Raw genomic sequence first — 16,944 nt, 5'->3', positions numbered from 1 at the left:
TTGGGAACGTGCGAGGGTTTAATGCTTTCCTTAATTTTAGCCTTAATTGCCCCGTTTCCTTTTGGCTCTTTATTTTGATTTTTGAAAGCCCAGAAACGGTTTCTCTTCTTTTGCCCTTTTCATAACTTCTCTTCTCCGTTCTCTCCACTTTTCGCTTCTCCTTTTTTCTGTGTTTGCGGCGTCATTTGGTGTTTCTGGAGCTTCTTGTTTTCGCTTGGAGTTTCACGTTTTCTCCCTGTGACCTTGCTTTTGTTCGCGTTTCTTTGCGAGAAGGTGTTCCCAGATTTCCATCTTCAGTTTCTTTGACGCTCGCTGCTTTTTCAGGTTGGTACTAACTTTCCTGCTTCTTTCGCAGCTTTACTTTTCGTTTTTTGGTGAAGCTTTGATTTTGCATGTTTTTGAAAGTTTTAACCTTTTCATGATCTTGTTTGTTTGTCGCTGTAAATGTGTTTTCTTTGGCTTTCTTTCGTGCGCTCTTTTGATATTTTTGTCGAGGCTTTTTAGGGTTTTGTTGTTGATTCTGATAGAGAATCTACATCTTGTTCCTTGTTTTGCTTGACCGTTTTTGTTTCTGACTTTGAGAAAGTTCATACCTTTAGCAATTTCTGTTGGTACACTGTGATGGCTTATGCTTCTGAAAATGCTTGCTTGTTTGAGGTCTTTTTCTTGTTTGAAAAATGCTAGGATGCGAAGCTTCACACTATTTTTCTGGAAACCTTGCCTTGTTACTGCCTCCAAAGGATGCCCCGGGACTTTGGTTTGAGTCTTGAGATTTTCCTTTTCTCGCTTTTCATTACCTGAGAAGTATTTGTCTGAGTTGTTTTCTCCTTTATCCGAGATGTTTGTAGTAACCTCATTTTCTTTTCTTACTTGTAGGATTTAGTTGGCCTCATGTCTTCTCACAATAACATTGTAGAGATGTCTTCCAAAGTTCCCGAAGGGATGTCCGATTGGCTGGACTCCCTTGTTTTGTTGTGTGTTTCCGTTGTGGACGCTGAATTTTGCACAGAGCTGAGGAAGCGTCATAGGATTTGTGGTAACAATGCTCGCGAGGGGGATTATGAGCTTGTTGCTCCTGATTCTGATGAGAGGGTTTGCTTTCCGACTTCCATTGAGAGGGAGCGTCCCTTCTTTTATGCCTATGAATACTTTTTCAGCCAGTTGAATGTTACTTTTCCTTTTACTGCTTTTGAAACCGACCTGTTGTGGTCGTGTAACATTACTCCATCCCAGCTTCACCCCAATTCCTGGGGTTTTATTAAAATTTTTCAACTTCTCTGCCGTGAGCTAGATGTAACACCTTCCCAGACTCTGTTTCTTTATTTGTTTGTTTCTGCTAAGCCTGGCGGTTCTTCAAAAAAGAAGGCTTCCTGGGTTTCCTTCAGGTCCGCCCAGGGCCACAAAGTTTTTGCTATGTATGATGAGTCTTTTAAGAATTTCAAGAATTACTTCTTTAAGGTTCGTGCTGTCGAGGGGGCCCGTCCCTTTTTTCTTGACGAAAATGATGAGCCTTCTTTCCCTCTAGAGTGGCAGAGGGATGTGAGAGTGTCTCGTTATACTTGGGAGATGCTTGATGATGTTGAGCGTGCTTTTGTTGTTGTTCTTGAGGATATATGGGGAAAACCGCCCCATCTTGATACAAAAAGGTTTTTGAATGACCCATCCTTGGCTCGGACTGTTTTGGGTATTTGTCTGACTTGTTTCTGTACTTATTTCCTTTTTCTTCTTATTTTGTAGCTCTTTGTCGTGACTGTTTTTGTGTTTTGTAGAGATGTCAAAGAATAATGACTCTATGAAGGCCATCAAAAGGGCCAAGAAGGCAACTGCTGCTCTAAACATCTCGGCACAGGTGGCCGGCGAGGGATCTTCACAGGTCCCCCTGAAGCCCCCGGTGCCGAGTTCCCTTGGGCCGAGGAAAGTAATTCCTATTCCCCAGTTTCATCAGGTCGATCCTCCTCAAACTTCCGCTGCTGCTTCTGGTGCCCCTCCTTTGAAAAAGCAAAAAACATCCGAACCCTTTAACTTGGATGCTCCAGACTTTGATGCCATTGAATTTGTTGACCAGCAAATTTCCCCCTATGGTGGGCTTTCCATGGACGACGTGTCTCTGTTAAATCATTTGTATTTTATTACCCAAAATAGTGTGAAGATGGCCCATATGGGTGCAGCTATTTTTCGAACAATTCAGGGAATTTCGGTTCATGCTACCAAATCTTTTATGGAGGAGGCCAAGTCAGAGTTTGATCGAATCAAGGGTCTGAAGGAGGAGTTGGAGGTGAAGTTGGCCAAGGTGGAGAAGGAACTGGAGGGTGAGAAGGCCAGCTCTATTGCCCTTGCTGCTTCTCTGAAGCTGGCCGAAGACATGGCTTTGAAACATAAGGATAGCTATGTCTCGGCTTATAGGGAATTGATGCATCTTCGGGAGGAGTTGGAAACAGCTCGGGTTAATTATGGTGAGCTTCAAGGTCACCTTGTGGGTAGTATGACTGCTGCCTCCGAGAACCTGATGGAGCAATTCCGAGTTGTTGCTCCTGATGCCGACTTGACTCTTATCAGCCTGGATAATGTCGTGAGAGATGGTAAGATTGTCCCGGATGACCAGGATGATGAAGAGATTGATCCTCCCCCAGTGCCTTCTCTCAAGGTGTCGACCTCCTCTGTTCCTCCCGTTACATCCGATCCGGATTGCCAGATTCTGAACCGGGATGATGGAACCGTAGATGCCATGCCCCTTCAGACTCGTCCTCCTTCTCCTCATACTGATGCTGCCGGGAAAGCTCCCGATCTTTAGCTGAACTTTTTCTGGATATTTTGTGTAAATAACCCGGTTTGTGGGCTTTTTTTGAACTTTGTTTTGTTTGACGCTTCTAGTTGTCTATTTTGCAACTCTTTTTTGAAAAACAAAAGTAGCTTCCGAGGTTGGTTTTGTGGTGACCTCTTGAAGCTTTTATCGTTTTATGCATGGTATCTGTTGAAATTTTGCTGTTCTGGCCTCTTTAGGTTGTTTGCGTTCTTTGTAGCTTGGATCCTTTTGAGGCCGTGCCTGTGGGGGGTCCGACTTGTTTCTCGGTTTCCTCGCTCTTTAGCGCCTTATGATCAATGTTGTTCCCCCTCAAAAGCTTTTTTCGTGATCCCCTTTTCTGGGCCTTTACTCGGTCTCTTTCAGGGATTAACTTTTTTAGTGGTAGGAGTCCGATTTGGTTATGTCGGTCTCCTTTAAGTTATTTTCCGTAGTCCTCTTTTTTGGATCTTTTTTCAGATATCTTTCAGGGACTACTTGTATAACTTTTTAATGGTAGGAGTCCGACTTGGTTATGTCGGTCTCCTTTAAGTTATTTCTCGTAGTCCTCTTTCTTGGATCTTTTGTCAGATCTCTTTCAGGGACTACTTGTATAACTTTTTAATGGTAGGAGTCCGACTTGGTTATGTCGGTCTCCTTTAAGTTATTTCTCGTAGTCCTCTTTCTTAGATCTTTTGTCAGATCTCTTTCAGGGACTACTTGTATAACTTTTTTAATGGTAGGAGTCCGACTTGGTTATGTCGGTCTCCTTTAAGTTATTTCTCGTAATCCTCTTTCTTGGATCTTTGTCAGATCTCTTTCAGGGACTACTTGTATAACTTTTTTAACGGTAGGAGTCCGACTTGGTTATGTCGGTCTCCTTTAAGTTATTTCTCGTAGTCCTCTTTCTTGGATCTTTGTCAGATCTCTTTCAGGGACTACTTGTATAACTTTTTTAGTTTTGGGCTGACTTTGTTATGTCCTGCCCTTCTAAGTTAAAGTAATCCTCTTTAATAGGGTTAGCCAGACCTCTTTCCAGGGTTTACTTATAACTTGGGTTGACTTGGTCCGATTTCTGAATGTCGGCCAGTCTTTTAAGTTATTATATTAGCTATCCGTAAGACCTCGTCAGGTTCTTTTTTTTTGGATTGCTTTCGATAGCTTCTTACATTATTCTGTGTTCATCTTTGCCGATTTGTAGAAAATGGTTGGCATCTTTAGATCGTCTTTTGGGTGAATCGTGCTTTCACCTTTATCGGACGATTGTCTTTATCGTGGTCGCGCAGTGAATTTGTTTTTCACTTTCTGCCGACCTGTTACTTTATAATCGGACGATGAATACTTCAGATTAATGCGTCTTGGAATCTTTGTAGAATATCTAAATAAACTTTATTCAAAGAAAAATACGAATATATACATGTGGGAATTTCTTTGTTCCTAGGTCTCGACATGGTGCCTCATTAAAAAACCTTTTCAGGAAAAAGAGCGTATCCATTTAGTGAGATCATTTACCTTTTCTAACTGTAGTACCTTCTTAGGTTGCAGGCGTGCCAAGATCGAGGAAGCTCTCGTCCATCAAGCTCGAACAGTCTGTAGTAGCCCTTCCCCAGTATTTCAATGACTCGGTAGGGTCCTTTCCAGTTTGCTGCCAGCTTTCCTTCTCCGGGTCGAGTTGTTCCAATGTCATTTCTGATTAGGATGAGATCATTCTCTGCAAAACTACTCGGCACTACCTTTTGATTATATCTGGAAGCCATTCGTTGTTTTAGAGCTTCTTCCTTGATCCGAGCTCTTTCTTGGATTTCGGGTAACAAGTCGAGCTCTTCTCTCTGAAGTTGGGAGTTTGCTTGTTCATTGTAGTGGACTACTCGGGAAGATCCTTCTTCGATTTCTATTGGAATCATTGCCTCCACTCCGTATGCTAGTCGGAATGGTGATTCGTTTGTAGTAGAATGGGGTGTTGTTCGATATGCCCATAGGACTTGTGGAAGTTCCTCGGCCCAAGCTCCCTTTGCTTCTTGTAGCCTCCGCTTTAATCCAGCAGTATGACTTTGTTGGCCGCTTCGGCTTGTCCATTGGCTTGGGGATGTTCGACGGAGGTGAACTGGTGTTTTATGTTCAAGTCGGCCACCAGTTTTCTGAAGCCTGCCTCTGTAAATTGGGTACCGTTGTCCGTGGAGATAGAGTATGGTACCCTGAACCTTGTAATAATGTTCCTATATAGGAATTTTTGACTTCTTTGAGCGGTGGCGTTGGTCAGGGGTTCTGCCTCGATCCATTTTGTGAAATAGTCTACTCCTACTATAAGAAATTTTACTTGTCCCGATCCCTGTGGGAAGGGTCCGAGTAGGTCGAGTCCCCACTTCGCAAATGGCCAGGGTGAGGTCACGCTGATGAGCTTTTCTGGTGGGGCAATGTGAAAGTTAGCATGCTTCTGGCATGGTGGACATGTCTTTACAAATTCTGTAGCCTCCTTTTGTAGAGTTGGCCAATAGAACCCTGCCCAGAGTACCTTTTTGGTGAGAGCTTGCGCTCCGAGATGATTTCCACAGATGCCACTGTGTACTTCCTCCAAGACTTCCTTTGTGTTGGAAGTTGGTACGTATTTTAGTAAAGGTGTTGATATTCCTCTTTTGTATAGCGTGTTGTTTATGATAGTGTAGTACTGTGCCTCCCTTTTCAACCTCTTTGCCTCATTTTCATCAGTAGGGAGTTCTTCTGTTTTGAGGTAGTTTATTATGGGGGTCATCCATCCTTGATCCTGACTTATTATGGCTAGGATTCTTTCTTCTTCCGCTATTGACGGGTTATGTAATACCTCCTGGATGAGGCTTCTGTTGTTGCCCCCCGGTTTGGTGCTGGCTAATTTTGAAAGGGCGTCATCTCGGGCATTTTGCTCACGAGGTATGTGGTAGATCCTATATTCCCCGAGTTGTCCGAGCTATTCTTTGGTTTTATCCAAATATTTTTTCATGGTCGGATCTTTGGCTTGGTAGTTTCCTGTGATTTGTGAGGTGATGACTTGTGAGTCACTGTAGATGTTGAGCTTCCGAGCTCCAACCTCCCTAGCCAGCTTCAAACCAGCTAATAGTGCTTCGTATTCCGCCTGGTTGTTTGAGGCCGGGAATCCGAATTTAAGGGAGAGCTCCAGTTGAGTTCCTTGGTTGTTCTCGACTATCACACCTGCACCGCTTCCTGTTTTATTCGAGGATCCGTCTACATATATGTTCCATTCTATGGGGATTTTCGGGATGTCTGTAAATTCTGCGATGAAGTCTGCCAGGTGTTGCGATTTGATTGCTGTACGCGCCTCGTATTGGAGGTCGAATTCGGATAACTCGATTGCCCATTGCAGGATTCTTCCTGCTAGATCTATTTTCTGCAATATCCCTTTTAGGGGTTGGTTGGTTCGAACTTTAATGGTATGCGCTTGGAAATATGGGCGAAGAAGCCGGGATGTGAGGATCAGAGCGTAGGCAAACTTTTCTATCTTCTGGTAGTTCAGCTCGGATCCCTGTAGTGCTTTGCTAATGAAGTAGACGGGTTTTTGCCCATGTTCGTCTTCTCTGACTAGTGCTGAGGCTATTGCCTGGCTCCCTACTGCGAGATATAATATGAGCGGTTCTCCTTCTCGTGGTCGAGATAGGATAGGTGGTTGTCCTAAGAACTCCTTAAAGTCTAGGAAGGCTCGCTCACATTCTGTCGTTCATTCGAACTGTTTTCCCTTTCTTAAAGTAGCATAGAAGGGAAGAGATCTTATCGCAGCTCCTGCTAAGAATCGGGATAGAGCGGCCAACCTCCCATTGAGTTGTTGTACTTCTTTGATACAGGTTGGGCTCTTCATGTTGAGTATGGCTCGACACTTGTCTAGATTTGCTTCAATCCCCCTTTGTGTGAGCATGAAGCCCAAGAATTTGCCGGCTTCTACTGCGAAGGTGCATTTTGCAGGATTGAGCCGCATGTTGTGTTTCCTGATAGTGTAAAACACTTGAGTCAGGTCGGATAACAATGTATATTCGCTTTGTGTTTTTATCAACATGTCGTCTACATAAACTTCCATGGTTTTTCCGATGTGATCTGAGAAAACTTTATTCATTAGCCTTTGATAAGTAGCTCCTGCGTTCTTGAGACCGAAAGGCATCACGATGTAACAGTAGTTTGCTTTCGGTATTAGGAACGAGGTTTTTTCTTGATCTGGTGGATACATGGGGATTTGGTTGTACCCTGAATATGCGTCCATGAATGAGAGATACTTATATCTTGATGAAGCATCCACTAGACCGTCGATGCTTGGGAGTGGGTAGGGGTCTTTTGGGCAGGCTTTGTTGAGGTCGGTGTAGTCGGTGCACATTCGCCACTTCCCATTTGACTTTTTCACCAAGACGACGTTTGCTAGCCATAGTGGATATTTGACTTCCCTTATGAATCCGGCTTAAAGTAGCGCTTGTACTTGTTCTTCTACAGCCTGAGCTCGTTCTAGTCCGAGTTTTCTTCGTCTTTGTTGTACCGGCCGGGATCCCGGATAGACTGCCAGTTTGTGGCTCATTAGCTCGGGATCAATACCTGGCATGTCGGCAGCTTTCCATGCGAAGAGATCAACATTATCTCGTAGGAACCGTATTAGTGATTTCTTTATGTCTCCTTTCAGGATCGTGCCAATATTAGTTGTTTTATCCGAGGTGTCTCCGATCTGGATTCTTTCTACTTCTCCTTCGGGTTGTGGTCAGAATTCTTCTTGCCTCTGAACTCCACCGAGCTCGATTGTGTGGAACTCTCCTCCTTCACCTCGGAGGTTTAGGCTTTCGTTATAACAGCGACGTGCCATTTTTTGATCTACCTTTATCGTAGCTATCCCTTCCGCCGTTGGGAATTTCATACACAGATGTGGGGTTGAAACTATTGCGCCGAGTTAATTTAATGTTGTCCGACCTATTAAGGCATTGTAGGCTGAGCTGACGTCGACCACGATGTAGTCTATCTTGAGTGTTCTGGATTGGTTCCCCTTTTCGAAGGTTGTATGCAGCGATACGTATCCCAACGGTTGAACTGGGGCCTCTCCTAGTCCGAACAGGCTGTTCGGGTATGCTCTTAGCTCTTTTTCATCTAGACCAAGTTTGTCGAAGGCAGTTTTGAATAAGATGTCGGCAGAGCTTCCCTGGTCAATTAATGTACGGTGAAGGTTGGCGTTTGCCAGTATGATCGTAATGACCATGGGGTCGTCGTGTCCCGAGATGATTCCGGATGCGTCTTCCTTGGTAAACGTGATTGTTGGGATGTCTGGAGCTTCTTTTTTCCCTTCGACGTGGTATACTTCTTTGAGGTGTCGCTTTCGGGATGATTTGGAGATTCCTCCTCCGGCAAACCCGCCGTGTATTACGTGAACGTGCCTTTCCGGTGTGCGAGGTGATCGTTCAGATCGTCCAACATCCTCATCCCTTCTTCTTTTTCTTGGTTTGTCATCCCAGTTGGCCAAAAACCGATCTAGCTTTCCTTCTCTTACTAGTTTTTCAATGATGTTTTTTAAGTCGAAGCATTCGTTGGTGGAATGCCCTCGAAGTCGGTGATACTCACAGTATTCATTCCGATTTCCTCCTCCTCTTTTGCCTTTAAGAGGAGTATAGTTATGATATTTTTTGATTTTCTCTCCGGAGCGATCTTCTTCTTTCTTGGATTCTTTATCTCGGTAGGCAGAGCCGAACCTTGAGGTTTTGCCAAGTCGAGAGTTTTCCTCCATGTTGATGTATTTTTGTGCCCGTTCTTGTACCTCGTCTAAGGATGTAAGGTATCTCTTTGATATAGATTGGCTAAATGGTCCTTCTCGTAGGCCATTTATAAGGCCCATAATGGCAGCCTCTGTTGGTAGGCTCTGTATGTCTATGCATGTTTTGTTGAATCTTTCCATGTAGTTGCGAAGGCTCTCCCGATCTCCCTGCTTGATCCCTAGTAGGCTAGGTGCGTGTTTGGCTTTGTCCTTTTGTATGGAGAATCGGGCCAGGAACTTCTTGGCCAGATCGTCGAAACTCGAGATGGATTTTGGAGGTAGGTTGTCAAACCATTTAATGGCTGTCTTTGTGAGAGTTATTGGAAAGGCTTTGCAGCGGACTACATCTGAGGCATCTGTGAGGTACATTCTACTTCTAAAGTTGCTGAGATGATGGTTGGGGTCCGAGGTGCCGTCATATAGAGTCATATCCGGAAGCTTGAAATCTTTTGGAATTTTGGTCTTCATAATTTCTCTGGTGAATGGATCTTGATCTTTCTGAGAGCTATCTTCTGCGGATGATCGAGTAGCTTTAGTTTTAAGATCGGCTTCGAGTTTTACAAGCTTATCTTCCAGTTCTCTGCGCCGCCTTATCTCTCGGCGTAGATCTTCTTCCTTTTCACGTCGATGTTGGGCTTCTTTCTCGAGTTGCTCCAATCGATTTTGAAGTGCTTCTATTACTCCTGGATTTGATGAATTTTTGTTTCCATTGGTTTCTGGAGTATCTTTGAGTATTGTGTCCGCGTTTTTATGCGCCGTTCTGTCTTCCAAACCTGAATTGTGGTCGTAGTCATGGTCATCTGCCATGTCAATGGGATGACTTCCAGGTTCCCCGGCAACGGTGCCAATGTTCTGGGGTTACCTGAAACTGCAGGTCGATCTCGGATGAGATCTTCTGTGTTGGTCGGAGCCGACGTGTCCGGTAGGTGTACGGCGGCCGGAGCTGATGTGTCCGACTTGTTGGACTTGGTGATGGTGCCGATCCTTCGTCCCCGGAGGGTGGGGGGTACCTGCAAGGGACTCCGATGCTTAAGTTAGCAAGGGTATTAAGCAGGTATTAAGTAGAATCAGAGTATGAGTTATACCTGGGTGCTCCAGTGTATTTATAATGGTGAGATGTGGCCTCCTGTGGATAAGATAAGTTAGTTATCTTATCTTATCTTTATCTTATCTTTAAAAGAGGTCATCTTTAAGGGAACCGTCTTTATCTCTATGGGCTTTGGACTGCCCTTGGATTTGGGGCGCGTTCCTCTATTTGGGCCCTTCATTTGGGCTTTCCTATGACTTGGCCGAGCTCTTTGAGGAGAGGTCGGGTTGTCCTGACCTAAAGAGGTCGGTCGCTTTGTCTGTCGAACATCCCGGGTCGGACAGCTCGACCCATGGTATGAACACTTGCCGAAGGGAAATTTGTTGAGAGACAAGTTTTCATGCATCCGTGCTCAGTGGAAATTAGGGGCAGAGGGAAAGGCAGGCCATATTAGAGTCGGTGACCTGACATCTTTGGCCAGTGGATGGCACCATTTTATTCGTCAGTCCATCATGCCCACGAGCAACTGGTCCGAGTGTATTGTGGACCGAGCCATCATGATTTACTGTATTCTGTTGGGAGAGCCAGTGGAGGTGCTGGACGTTATTGCTTATCAGATTTACCATATCGCCACCGCCACCAAGGATAATGCTAGGTTGGGCTTTCCACATCTCATCTTTTGCCTTTGTTAGGCCACTAGGGTGAAGATAGAGAACGACTTCCCTATCCCAGCCGAGAGGCCCATCACAAAGAAATAGCCGGAACAGACAAGGGAACATCAGAGGCTTCCAAGAGAATAGGCCGAGGGAGGAGCTAAAGAAGAAGCTAAGGAGGAGCAGCCGCAGCCTCGGGAATAATACTTCCCACAACAAGAGTATTGGCAGAAACTTGCATCTTCCATGGAGCGAATGAGGGTCACTAATGACAGCCGCTGGCAGTAGTACATGGCGTTTATTGATGAGATGAGAGCCACATAAAACAGCCGATGGGAGCATCTCTGTACAACCCTTGATGAGATGAGAGCTGATCAGTGCTCTTAGTGGCAGGAGATTCAGCAGTTGAGGCAGGATTACAGCCATCTGAGATAATCTTACGGAGCTCAGCCTGAGGAGAGAGATCCCCATCAGAGAGATTAAGGTGGCTCGGTTCCTTTTCAATTCCCTCATTATCTTGCATTTTTATGATTAGGTTCCTGTTTTCCGCTTATTTTGTTATTGCATGATCAGTTGTTATTTTAATTCCTAGGTTCTAATTTAATTTACTATTTATTTTGTTGTCTGATTTTTATTCTGAAATTGTGTTTCAAGTATTTCTCACTGAGCTTGAATCAAAGGAAAAAGAAAAAGATATAATGCATGAGAAATTGAGTTTATACTTAAGATTAGTTTTGTTTACTTAAATGTGGTGGTATTAACTGTGATTCTGAATGAATGACATGAACAGTGCATATTCGAATTAAATCAAGGGATGTTGATGTATAAGGAACAAGAATTCAGAGAAATATTATGACTTCTCTGAAATTAGTGAAAGCTTAATCCTTGAAGTAAAAGAAACAGCAAAAGAAAAATAAAAGCAAGGTCCAAGGCTCTGAGCATCAATGACTAAGGAGGTCAGACATGATTAAAAGCTCAAAGAGTTGTTTCCCTAGTCATATGCTTGTGGTGTTCTTGTGTCAAGTAATCCTTGAGATAGAGTATTTAGAGTCGAGATCAAATGCATTTAACAGAGTATGCCAAAGGCTTTGAGCACCACTATCTGGGACTAACTGAAAGAAAATCAGAACTTAAAGAGGGTTCCCCAGTCAAGTGCTTGTGGTGTTTTTGTGTCAAGTGAAGCTTAAGACAAAACATTTAAAGTCACGGCTAAGCTCAAGGAGTAAAGCACCAATGAAAAGAGAATTAAAGGAAAATTTTTGTGTTCAAAGATTAAAAGGAAGAATAAAGATTAGAGAATTGATAATATAATCCGGATTTTAATTCCGAATGACAGTGACAGTCCTTTGATTCAAAGGAGAGTGAGATGCCAAAACTATTCAAAATTTCAACAGATAAACCCCACCTTAAGAAGAGACATGAGCATAACTGAACTCTAGCTTCTCATGCAAATTCACATCTTGATCATGTACTAATTTTGGTTGCTTGAGGACAAGCAACAATTCAAGTTTGGTGTTGTGATGCGTGAGTATCTTCTCTATCTTTTTCTAGTGAATTTGTACTTGAATTGCTAAGTTTAATCAAGATTTAATATATTTTAGCCACTTGTTGAATAATTACCCTAATCAAAATTCAATTCAAGATAATGTCACAATTCATACCAAATTAACCGAGAGTATTTAGACTCCTGGGTCATTCTCCCTAGGAACTAGTGCCAACAAGTGAATACAATTTTGGTTGTGAGAAAGCAAAGGGTGTTGTCAACAATAAAGAAGCAAATAATAAAGAGATAAAAGAACAAGCCAAAATTGCAATTAATAAAGTAATAAAGGAATAAGGGAACTAAGTATGTAATATAGACAAGTAAGACTATAAAATGATGAAAATGTGATTCAAAACATAAATGAAACCTTGACTTGGGATGAGTTATGGAATCCCTTCCTTACCATAACCACAACTATGATAATTATGATGGATTAATCTCACTAAGTCAACCCTTAACGTCGAAGGATAAGTCAAGTGAGCTGATGAGCGGATAATTTATACGCTTTTTGGCATTGTTTTTAGGTAGTTTTTAGTATAATCTAGTTACTTTTAGGGATGTTTTCATTAGTTTTTATGCTAAATTCACAATTCTGGACTTTACTATGAGTTTGTGTATTTTTCTGTGATTTCAGGTATTTTCTGGCTGAAATTAAGGGACCTGAGCAAAACTCTGATAGGAGGCTGACAAAGGACTGCCGATGTTGTTGAAATCTAACCTCCCTGCACTCAAACTGGATTTTCTGGAGCTACAGAACTCCAAATGGAGCTCTCTTAACGGCGTTGGAAAGTAGACATCCAGAGATTTCCAGCAATATATAATAGTCCATACTTTATTCGTAATTAGATGACATAAACTGGCGCTCAACGCCAGTTCCATGCTGCATTCTGGAGTCAAACGCCAGAAACACGTCACGAACCAGAGTTGAATGCCCAAAACACATTACAACTTGGCGTTCAACTCCAAGAGAAGCCTCAGCTCGTGGATAGATCAAGCTCAGCCCAAGCACACACCAAGTGGGCCCCGGAAGTGAATTTATGCATCAATTACTTACTTCTATAAACCCTAGTAGCTAGTTTAGTATAAATAGAACGTTTTACTAGTGTATTAGACGTCTTGGACTATCTAGTTCTTTTGACCATTCGGTCTTTCATGGAGGCTGGCCGTTCGGCCATGCCTGGACCTTCATCACTTATGTATTTTCAACGGTGGAGTTTCTGCACACCATAGATTAAGGGTGTGGAGCTCTGCTGTACCTCAAGTTTCAATGCAATTACTACTATTTTCTAGTCAATTCGACTTATTCCTATTCTAAGATATTCGTTGCACTTCAACATGATGAATGTGATGATCCGTGACACTCATCATCATTCTCACCTATGAACGCGTGACTGACAACCACTTCCGTTCTACTTTAGATTGGGCACATATCTCTTGGATTCCTTAATCAGAATCTTCGTGGTATAAGCTAGAATTGATGACGGCATTCATGGGAATCTGGAAAGTCTAACCTTGTCTGTGGTATTTCGAGTAGGATTCTGGGATTGAATGACTGTAACGAGCTTCAAACTCGCGATTGCTGGGCGTGATGACAAACGCAAAAGAATCAAGGGATTCTATTCCAACATGATCGAGAAGCGACAGATGATTAGCCGTGCTGTGACAGAGCATTTGGTCCATTTTCACTTAGAGGATGGGATGTAGCCATTGACAACGATGATGCCCTACATACAGCTTGCCATAGAAAAGAGTGACAAAGATTGGATAAAAGCAGCAGGAAAGCAGAGATTCAGAAGGAACACAGCACCTCCATACACTTATCTGAAATTCCCACCTTTGAATTATATGAGTAACTCTATCTTTATTTTCTGTTTAATTTATTATTATTATTCGAAAATCCAATAATCTCTTAATATAGTTGAATCTGCCTGACTGGGATTTACAAGATGACCATAGCTTGCTTCATACCAACAATCTCTGTGGGATCGACCCTTACTCACATAAGGTATTACTTGGACGACCCAGTACACTTGTTAGTTAGTTGTGCGAAGTTGTGACAAAGTATGATTCATGTTTAAGAACACCAAGTCTTTGGAGCCATTGTTGATGATCACAATTTCGTCCACCATGAGCATAATTGTTATTAATCCATAAATCCTAGCTAACTTACCAAGTTAATTGGTAAAAAGCTAGCGTTATTGGAAATAATAACAACTAAAAAGCCAAGAATTATCACTAAATGTTGGACATTATGGCTCTAGTAATTCATAAACTCATTTTCCCTAAGCCAAAGGGGGTGGAAATTACCCCATAATCAAAATTGGCACTTCATCAAACACATAGTGGGGATAAACATAAAACATGGCAAAATTGGTAAATTAATGAAAGGTATGAACAACCAAATGATCAAAATGGACAAAAACAACCTAATAAGCATATAAAAATCATCAAACATCAAATTCAACAACTAAAAATTCAAAATTACAAAACTAGACATGTATTGATAAAGGAAATTAAAATATATAAAAGTGTAGAACAAGTAGTGCAATAAAAGAGAAATTAAAGAAATACTTACAATGAAAATTGCTCAGATCCAAATCAAAACTTGAAGTATAAAATGCTACAAACCCTAATTAAACCTAAGAGAGAATTTTCTATACTACCTTACTCCTACTCCTACTATGTGTTTTTCCTATCCTAAGTTGGCTCCCTTCATATGTGTTGACATGCCCTTAATATAGCCTTTGATTTCAGCATCCAAGCCTTCAAAAATGGGCCAAAAGAGCCCAAAAATCGCGAATCACGTGCATTTTTTATGAAGGCACGCGCCGGTACCTGTGCGTACGCGCTGGTACCTGTGCGTATGCACAGGTGTGTGCGTACGCACACTTCGCTAAATTTTCACTTGTGCATACGCACAGAGGGTTGTGCGCACGCATGCATGCTGATTTCTCTTTTGTGCGTACGCCCGCATCCTTGTGCACATGCACGCATGGCTGTGTGCTTCTTCTTTGTTTTCTTCATGTTTTCTCCCAATTGTATGCTCCTCTTCCATTCCCACCAATCCGTTCCTACCTTATTCATCTGAAATCACTCACAAATAACATCAAGGTATTGAATGGAAGGTAAATGGAATAAAATTAGTTAAAATAAGCACAAAAGAGCATGTTTTCACAATTAGGCACAATTTAGAGAGAAAACACAAAAGTATGCTATTTGGATAAATAAATGTGGGTTTATGTGATAAAATCCACTCAAATCAAACCAAAATATATTGTCAAATATGGATTCATCAATTCCCCCACACTTAAACAATAGCATGTCCTCATGCTAATCACAACCAAAGGAGAAGGATCAATGGGCAAGCAACTTATTTAATGCATCAACCTACATGCATGTGTACTATGTCTATATATATCTATCTATCTATAATATACTATAAGTTTGGTGAAAACAAACCAATAAATTCCAAGCAAGAGTATCTACATCTAGGGCCAAGCAAAGAAATATCTCAATGCAATCACAATCTAGAGAATTGATTTAACTCATCAAAATAAAGCAATTTGCAAGAATACATGATAAGAAGTATGGAAACATAGAGTTGAGTGATCGAACCCTCATTAGGTGTGTATACACTCTCAACGCTCGGTGTTTTAGGGTTTAATCACTCAAGTCTCCTCCTAATCATGCTTTCAAGGATTTGCTTTTCATCTAACAATCAACATATATGTGATACACGAATACAAGTATCATGAGGTCTTTAGAGGGTTGTAATAGGGTTAGGGTTAAGGTAGGATAAATATGGCTAAGTGGACTAAGGAATTGGATCTTTGATTAGCTCAAGTGTCCAACTCAACTTACATTAACCAAATCACAAAAATACATTCTAACCACTCATTACTTCTTTTCACACACATTCATGTCTTGGTTTCTATTCAAAACACATATGCATTTCTTATTCATTCATTTCTTTTTTTTCTTTGGGGCAACCTTTGTCCCCTCTTATTATTTTTTTTCCATTTCATTTTTTTCTATAGAAAATGCATATGATTAAAGCAAATTGATACATGAATTTGCACCCATTTTTCAAAAAATGTTTATTTTTCAAACACCACACCACTACTACCAACCACATCCTTACATGCCACCTAAAGATACTCATCAACATGAACTACCTCCCACATATACAACCTTCCTCCCACACTATGAACCTCCTCTTTCTTCACCCCAATGTGAAGCTTTTCCACCATTGGCCTAAGACAATCAAGACCTTCAAGCTTTTCTACAAGAGCAAGAAGGATTCTGAAGCACACAAGGAAAATTCATGGCTACCACAGCTGAAGCAGTGAATCGCTTGGTTTTACTACACTCAGCCGATCAAGGCACTCCTCTTGAAGAGTGTGAAGGAGCAATTGAAGGGTGTAGTGAAGAGGAGAGCATGGAGCCACAAGAGAAAGAATAAGAGATAGAGCATGAATTGGAACAAGAGGGAGAAAGTGGAGTATCGGAATTGGAGGAGAAAAAGGGAGAATTGAGGGAGATTGATCAAGATGAAGATTCCATCATTAATGATTTTTTGTCCTCCTTGGTTAATCCCCTTAATGATCCTAATGAGCCTCTTCCCATTGAGTTTGAGAGAGACATGGAGATAGACTTCTCACAACCTCCTTATTATGACTTGAGTGATGGGGAAGAGGAAGTTGGTGAGGAAGTAACTCCGTTCCAAGAGCAATTAAATGGGTGGTAATTTTACCATTGAACTTCGTTGGCCCCCATCAATATGCTATCTTAGAGACAGATTACCAACTTAAGATCCTTCTTGGGTTGGTACATGGTGGAGAAATGGGTATTGGTTGCCAAGAGAATTCAAGGCTCTTCAAGAATCAATTCAAGAGTTGGAGCTCAAGTATGGTATGAAGCACAATTGAGTGGTTTCTAGAGAGTGTTGGGGTACTTCAAGGGTCAATTAGGAGCTTGTCCATCCAGCTTGGAGCATAAAAATCCATAAGAAGGAGAACGGAAAACTCGAATATGGGATCCCAGAGGAGCTTTAAGGACCAAGCATGGATGGAGGTTCAAGGAGGAGTGGAAACACAAGCCACCCTAGCAAGAATCTCCTCAATAAGTTCAACTTCAGGACTATAAACCAAAGTGATAGGTGGGATACTGAAGAACTGAAGA

This window comes from Arachis stenosperma, chromosome 5 (assembly GCF_014773155.1).
Source record: "Arachis stenosperma cultivar V10309 chromosome 5, arast.V10309.gnm1.PFL2, whole genome shotgun sequence".
NCBI classification, from domain to species: Eukaryota; Viridiplantae; Streptophyta; class Magnoliopsida; order Fabales; family Fabaceae; genus Arachis; species Arachis stenosperma.
This window is presented reverse-complemented; position numbering follows the sequence as displayed.